Source organism: Rhincodon typus, chromosome 8 (genome assembly GCF_021869965.1).
Source record: "Rhincodon typus isolate 14 chromosome 8, sRhiTyp1.1, whole genome shotgun sequence".
Taxonomy (NCBI): Eukaryota; Metazoa; Chordata; class Chondrichthyes; order Orectolobiformes; family Rhincodontidae; genus Rhincodon; species Rhincodon typus.
In genome coordinates, this window is record NC_063339.1 from 59910426 (window position 1) to 59918108 (window position 7683).

A 7683-nucleotide genomic window follows, 5' to 3' on the forward strand; every position below is an offset into this window, starting at 1 on the left:
GGGTCTAGGCCCGAAACGTCAGCCTTTCTGCTCCTATGATGCTGCTTGGCCTGCTGTGTTCATCCAGCTCTGCACCTTGTTGTCTCGGATTCTCCAGCATCTGCAGTTCCTACTATCTCTCATGTCCAACAGGTAGCTGGGCAAACCAATCCACATCATGCAACAGGAGGGTTAAAGTACATTTCTTATTTATTTGTTACTTTCTCACTTCTTCTCAGCAGAAGTTGGTCAGGCTGATTGAAAGCCCCCTGCTCTGTTTATAAATGGATGCAGCCTGTAGGAGAAGAACTTCAATTCCAATGAGTTTAGTTGCTGCTATGTTGCTGAGTTAACCCATTTCAGGTCAGAATTGTGGTTGCATGGCACAATGTTTGTTCAAAGAAATGTACATTAGCAGGTCTGTTTATTCAGATCTTTTGTACAAAATATACCAGCTTCTTTTTTGGATTATTGACTTCAGTCTGTCTTCTCAATAAGATTATTTTATCTGCTCAATACTTTCTTAGAGTCACACAGCTTAGAAACAGGCATTTCAGCCTACTATGTCTATGCTGACCAACAAACACCAAACTACACTAATCCCATGTATATGCGCTTGGTCCAGCACCCACTTTGCCCTGGCATTTTCTGTGCTCATCCGGACACTTCTTAAACGTTGCAAGAAAACCTGCCTCCACCACCTTTTCAGGCAACACATTCCATATTTCTACCACTCTCTGGGTGAAATTTTTCTTTCCTCAGGTCTGCTCTAAACCACTTACTCTTCACCTTAAAACTGCACCCTCTGGTGTTAGGCATGTCTGCCATGGGGGAAAGGTTCTCATGATCTTCTGTCTATTCCTCTCATAATTTTGGATACCTCAATCAGATTCCCCCTCAGCCTCCTCTGCTCCAAGGAAAACTTATCCAGCTTATCCAGTATCTCCTCATAACTGAGACTTTTCATCCCAGGCAATATCCCAGACCCCCTATAGGGCAAGAAAAGGTGAATCTCCTTTGCACCCCCTCCAGTGCAATCTCATCCTTCAAATATTGTGGCCACCAGAACTGCACACAGTATTCCACCTGTGGTCTAACCATTGTTTTGTGAAGTTGTAACAAGACTTCCTTGCTCCTATATTCTACGCCCCAGCTAAAGAAAGCAAGCATCCTGTATGCCTTCTTCACCAACCCTTCTACCTGTGCTGCCCACCTTCAGGGATCTATGGACTTGTGCATCAAGGTCCCTTTGTTCCTCAGTGTTCCCTAGCAATCTACCATTCATTGTGTGCATTTATTAGGTCTCCCAAAATGAATCACCTTGCCTTTATCAGGATTAAATTCCATCTGCCATTGCTCTGCACAATTTATCAGCTGATCAATATCAGATTGTAGCCTGAGACAATCCTTCTTACCATCAAGAAACCACAACTTTTTGTGTTATCTCCAAACTTAGTAATTATGCCTTCTACACTTACGTCAAAGTCATTGAAGTACTTAACAAACAGCAACGGTCCTAGCACTGATCCCTGTGGTACTCCAATGGTCGCAAGCTTCCAATCACAAAAGCAATGCTTCACCATTGCCCCTTGTTTGCAAGCAAACTGTGGATTCAGTTTTTCAACTTGCCTTAGATCCCATGAGCTCTTACCTTCTGGACCATTCTCCCACATGGCACCTTGTCAAAGGCCTTACTAAAGTCCATGTAAGCCATGTAAACTCCACTACTCTCATCAACATATTTAATCACCTCTTTTCAAAAAAAAAATCAATTAAAATCAGTCAGAAAGGATTTCCCTAACGAATCCATGCTGACTATCCTTGATGTATCCCTGCTTTCGTAAGTGTTGGTTCATCCTGTCCTTCAGAATTTTTTCAAATAATTTCCCTACATCAGACTAACTGATCTGTCATTTCCTGGGTGATCCCTGCTGTCCTTTAATGAACGAAGGAAACACATTAGCTATCCTTCACTCATCTGGCACCTCATCTGTGCTCAACGAAGTATTAACTATCTATGCCAGGACCCCAGCAATCTCCTCCTTTGCATGCCATAGTAGCCTGAGACACATCTCATCAGGGCCTGGGGATTGAAGTGCCTTTATGCCCACTAAAATATCCAATACTTCCTCCTTACTAACCTCTAGAACCTCAACACCCCGACTGAAATCACCAGCTACAGTATCTTTTGCCTCTGTGAATACAAATGAGAAATATTCATTTATTTCACCCACATCCTCTGGTTCCATGCTTATGTTGCCCCTTTGGTGTCTAATAGGCCCTTCTCTTTTCCTAGTAATCCTCTTAGTCTTAATATTAAAAAAAAAATGCCTTGGGGTTTTCCATTATCCTATCTGCCAAAGATATTTCATTTGCCCTCTTTGTCCTAATGATTTTTTGCAACACCCTACATTCCCTATACTTTTAAAGGGCCTCCCATGTTTTTAATGCACTGTACCCGACATATGCCTCTTTCTACAAACCGAAAGAACTGCGGATGCTGTAAATCAGGAACAAAAACAGAAGTAGCTGGAAAAGCTCAGCAGGTCTGGCAGCATCTGTGAGGAAAGGGTCCGGTGACCCTTCCTCAGCTGTTCTGAGGAAGGGTCACTGGACATGAAAATTTAACTCTGATTTTTTTTCTTCACAGATGCTGCCAGACCTGCTGAGCTTTGCCAGCAACTTCTGATTTTGTTTCTGATATGCTTCCTTCTTTTTGTTTAAGAAATTCTCAATATCCCTTGATATCCAGGGTTCCCTGGACATGCTGCCCTTGCCCTTCGTCCTTACAAGAAAACACTGGCCATGAATTCTCACTATATTACTTTCAAAAGATTCCCACGTGCCAAATGTAGACAAACCTGCATGTAGCTGCTAACTACATATGTGATATTTGCCAAATCCTGTCTAATGATATTGAAATTGACCTTCCCCGGTTCAGACTTCTGCATTATCCTTATCCCTTTCCATAAGGACTTTGAAACTTAGAGTTATGGTCACTATCCGCAAAATGTTTGCCCAATTAAACTTCAACCACTAAACCAGCTCCATTCCTTAAGATTACATCTAACACCGCTCCGTCTCTAATTGGACTATGCACTGGCACAAACAATTCTCCTGGATGCACTTTAAAAATTCCACCCCATCTGATCCTTTCACTCTAAAACACAGTTATTTTATCGTTCGCTTGGCACCAGGTTCATAAACATCCATCCTTCCACCACTGACACTCAGTCACAACAGTGTGCAGTTTCTACATGATGAACTACAGAAATTCACCAATGAATTTAAGGATACAGTACAGGCCATTTAGAACAGAGATGAGGAGAAACATTTTCACCCAGAGTGTGGTGAGCCTAGGGCTAGGGAATTCTCTGTCACAGAAAGGAATTGAGGCTAAATCATTGAATGCTTTCAAGAAGGAGTTAGATCTAATTCTTAATGCTAAAGAGATCAAAAGATACCGGGAGAAGGCAGGAACAGGGTGCAAAGTGATGATCAGCCATGATGATATTGAATGGCAGAGCAGGCTTGGAGGGCTGAATGGCCTATTCCTATTTTCTATGTTTCTATTCCAGTTCTGGAGACAGCTGATGGTGATTACTGTCAAACAGATCCTAACTTCCCTTTGGACTCAGCTGTTCTAGTTGAACTGGTTTTTACATCTTGCAGTGGCTGCTGCTGGGTAATGCACACACCAGAGACCCTGTATTACCAAGGGACTGAGATCGCATATAAGTGATGCCAGAGGATGGGATTCAGCGGCAACCCTTGATTTTAAAATCCATCTCTCAGCCTTGAATATATTAACAACCTGGCCTCAACAGTTTTCTGCAGGAAAGTACTCTGCAGATTCACAACCCTAAGAGAGGAAATTCCTCCTTATCTCCGTCTTAAACATGTGACACCTTATTCTGAGGCTATGCCCCCTGGTTCTATACTCTCCCACAAAGGGAAACAACCTTTCCATATCTACCCTGTGAAATCCCTTAAGAACCTATTTTTCAACAAGGTCACCTTTCATTCCTCTAAATTCTAATGAGTACAGGTCAAATTTACTTAAATTCCCCTCATAAAACAATCTTTCTGTAGCTGGTATCAGCCTAGTTAACCTTCTCTGGACTGCTCTAATGCCAGTGTATCTTTCCTTAGATAAGCTGCCCAAAACTATTCACAGCTGAGATCTAACTAGTCTATTTTCCAGTTTTATGAAAACCTTCCTAATTTTATACTCTATTCCTCTTGAAATAAAGGGCAACATTCTGTTTGCTTTCCCTGTAACTCGCTGAAGTTGGAAGCTAATTTTTTTTTTGAGATTCCTGCATGAAGGCTCCCAAATCCCTATCTTCTGAGGCTTTCTGCAGTTTTTTTTCCACGCAAGTATGATTCAGCTCTTCTATCTTTCCCGGCAAACCTCACATTGTATTCCATCTGTCAAGATTTTGCCTGCTCACTTAATCTGTCAACATCTCTCTGCAAACTCTGTAATCCCATCTACATTTGTATCGTCGCCAAGTTTGTGCACAATACATTTATTTCTCTCATCCGAGTCATTAATATATATTATAAACCATTGTCGCTGCAGCGCTGATCCCTGTGACACATCACTAGCTGGAGGCTGCCATCCTGAAAATGCACCCCACCGCCCCTGTTGATGCTGGTTCCCTCGAACAGATACTTCAAACAAGGGATGCCCTGGAGTCCACAAGTTATACAAAGCCACTTTTTACTTTTTGAGCTTCTCATACAGGAATTTTTAATCAGCCTACTCAGACATGTTATACAAATGACTGAGATAGGTGGGACAATGACCTGGACCTTCTAGCTCTAAGGCAGGGACCCTACCACAACAGCCCCTCCACTGCTGAGCGAATAACAAAGGCAACAGGGGGAGTCCCTTTAGTGGCCATGACTTGTCTTAAGGACCCCAACTGGTGGCAGGGCAGATGTAATGTGGGCAGGGGTGAAATGCAGGGCCAGTCCCCATACGCCATGCTGCCAACCAATTAAATATTTACCCCCTTCCCACACCACCACCACCATCACCATCCCACACACCATGGGGATGGGAATTAAATTCCACCCTAGATCTTCAACAATAAAGCCTAATATCCCAAGTGTTGTTTTAGCAAGTCTTTCCAGCAAACTCCAAACATCTGTACACATTTATCCCCAGGTGCCTACAGCCCATTAACAATTATACTGTTTAGTTTACATCACTTCTCAATCTTCCTACAAGAATGTATCACTTCACACTTCTCTGCCCTAAGTTTCATGTGCCATGTGTCTGCCCATTTCCCCTCCTAAAATCTGTTTATAACTTCCTCCATGTTTACCATATTACTCTTTCAAAGTATACCTTAATATCCAAATTCTGATCATTAATATATAAAAAGCCAACAACCATGAAATCTAAGTCACAATTAAACATCAGTATTACAGAATTAATAAACACATGAAGGCTTGATCATAACAAAACTCACAATAACAGAGAGATAGATTTCTCTCCAATTATATTTGTTCTACCTACTTCTGTTATCCTTGTGAATATAGCTAGAAATTTGATATTAGGATGGTGTATGAAATGTGAACTCTGACAGCTAGAAATGCTACAATGGGTAAAATATATTCACTTAAGCTAACAAGGTGTACAAAACATCCTAGTTCCCTGATGACACGAATGTCACACTTCTCAGTTACCACTTTGCATTGCAAATTGCTATCCTTAGCGAGGGTCCTGCTGAAAGCTCATCACCCTGAAACATTAACTCTCTCTCTGTCTACTGACGCTGCCTGACTGAGAGCTTCAACGTTTACAGCACCTTTTGAATTATGTCTTAAATCTACTGAGGCAAAAAAAACATTTAGTTTTATGTCAATTCTTTCAGACTTCGAATTATACAGCTCCCTTACAACACGCGTTGGTGAAAATGAGACTCGTTTAGTCGTCTGCAATCAAATGGGTTTAGAACGAGTAAATATTAATGAAACGTGCAAGAACAGAAAGCCACGACTCAGTCTGACCCACTCCCTCAAACATTCACTCGGATCTCCCTTAAGTCCTCAATATAATAATGAGAAACCAACCATAAAAGGTTCCCAAACCGAAGGCACTGAAAACAACATTTTCTTTTTCGCAAATCAGACTTAATTTCAAGGAATACTTTGGAGAAGAGCTAACTGCCCGGCGGTTTAGGAAGAGGTTGGCAAGTGGAGATGGAGATTGGGTGGACTGGGGACGGTACCAGTGGGCTAAGCCCCACGGTGGCCAATACCATCGGGCTGTTCCTACTCACCAGCTCCAAATTGTGACAGCGAGACTGTAGCAGTAAGTGGCTGGGGGAGGGTGGTGTTTCACCTGTAACCAGGTGATTGAAAACGTCAGCCTGGCCAAAAACTCCTGTTTCAACCCGGGGACGTGAAGTTTAAACAGCAGGTCCAGGGTCAGGGCTGCAGGGTATTGAGGAGCGAGGGCGTGCACCTCGGAAAACAAAAACGTGACATCGTCTTGAGATAGATTCATTCATTGGAACGTGACACGCATGAAAAGAGCAACCGGCCTGCCCCATACTCATGTGGGATCAAGTCCCATCTGCTCCAGAGGTGTATCATAACAGATTGATTAGCAAAAAAAAAGAGAATAAAAGCCAAATACTGAGTGCTGGAAATCCGAAATATTAGCATTTGTTTCCAGTTCTGTAGAAGAATTATATCCGGTAATTAACTCTTAACGTTAACTCTGTTTCCCTCGCTACAGATGCTGGATGTATGCTGAGTTTCTCCAGCACTTTCAGTTTTTATTTCAGATTTAAAATATCTACCTAGAGTATATAGAAGCCAAATGGCAGAAAACGGAAGCTGAAGGAGGGAGGGATACTTGCAAAAGTCCCACCTCTGATGCACCCAACAGGTCATTCAAATTTAGTCCATCAGACTAACGGATCATGCCTGAGTTCATTTTAAGTCCACTTTCTCTTTAGACAGTGCATTTTGGTGCTCTCTTCAAATTTTAATTACATTATCTAGATCCGACAGAAGTCTCGACATTTTTGGGTGAACTCCCCTGAGCTTAAAAGAATGTAATCCTGTGACAGAAGCCAAGCCACCCCCAATTGGAAATACATTTTACTTTTCTGCCCATATTCACATTTAGTCTGCAAAATAGAGATGACTATGCATCAGTTCAGTTTCCTGTCATGGAACCAAGACTTAATTTGGCTTCAAACTTTTGTCTCAACATACAGTCCATCTCTGGCTCTCCCCTTTTTCCTGATTTTCCTTATGCCTCCGCTTCTCGCCTTCAAACAACTGCCGAACCTTAATCAGTCCATCGTTCAAAGCAAACCACCCATCCTTCAAAATAACATCAACCACAACACCACACAACCCTGCCACAGCAACCTCTGCAAAACATGCCAGATCATTGACGCGGATACTACAATCACACGTGGGAACACCACCCAGTACATATATGGCAGATACTCATGTGACTCGGCTAATGTTGTCTACCCCATACGCTGCAGGCAAGGATTCCCCGAGGCATGGTATATTAGCAACACCATGCACTCACTACCACAATGGATGAATGGAGACTGCACAACAATCGCCAGACAGCGATGTTCCCTCCCAGTGGGGGAACACTTCAGCCATCAAGGTCATTCAGCCTTCAATCTTCAGGATTAGCGTCCTCCAAGGTGGCCTTTG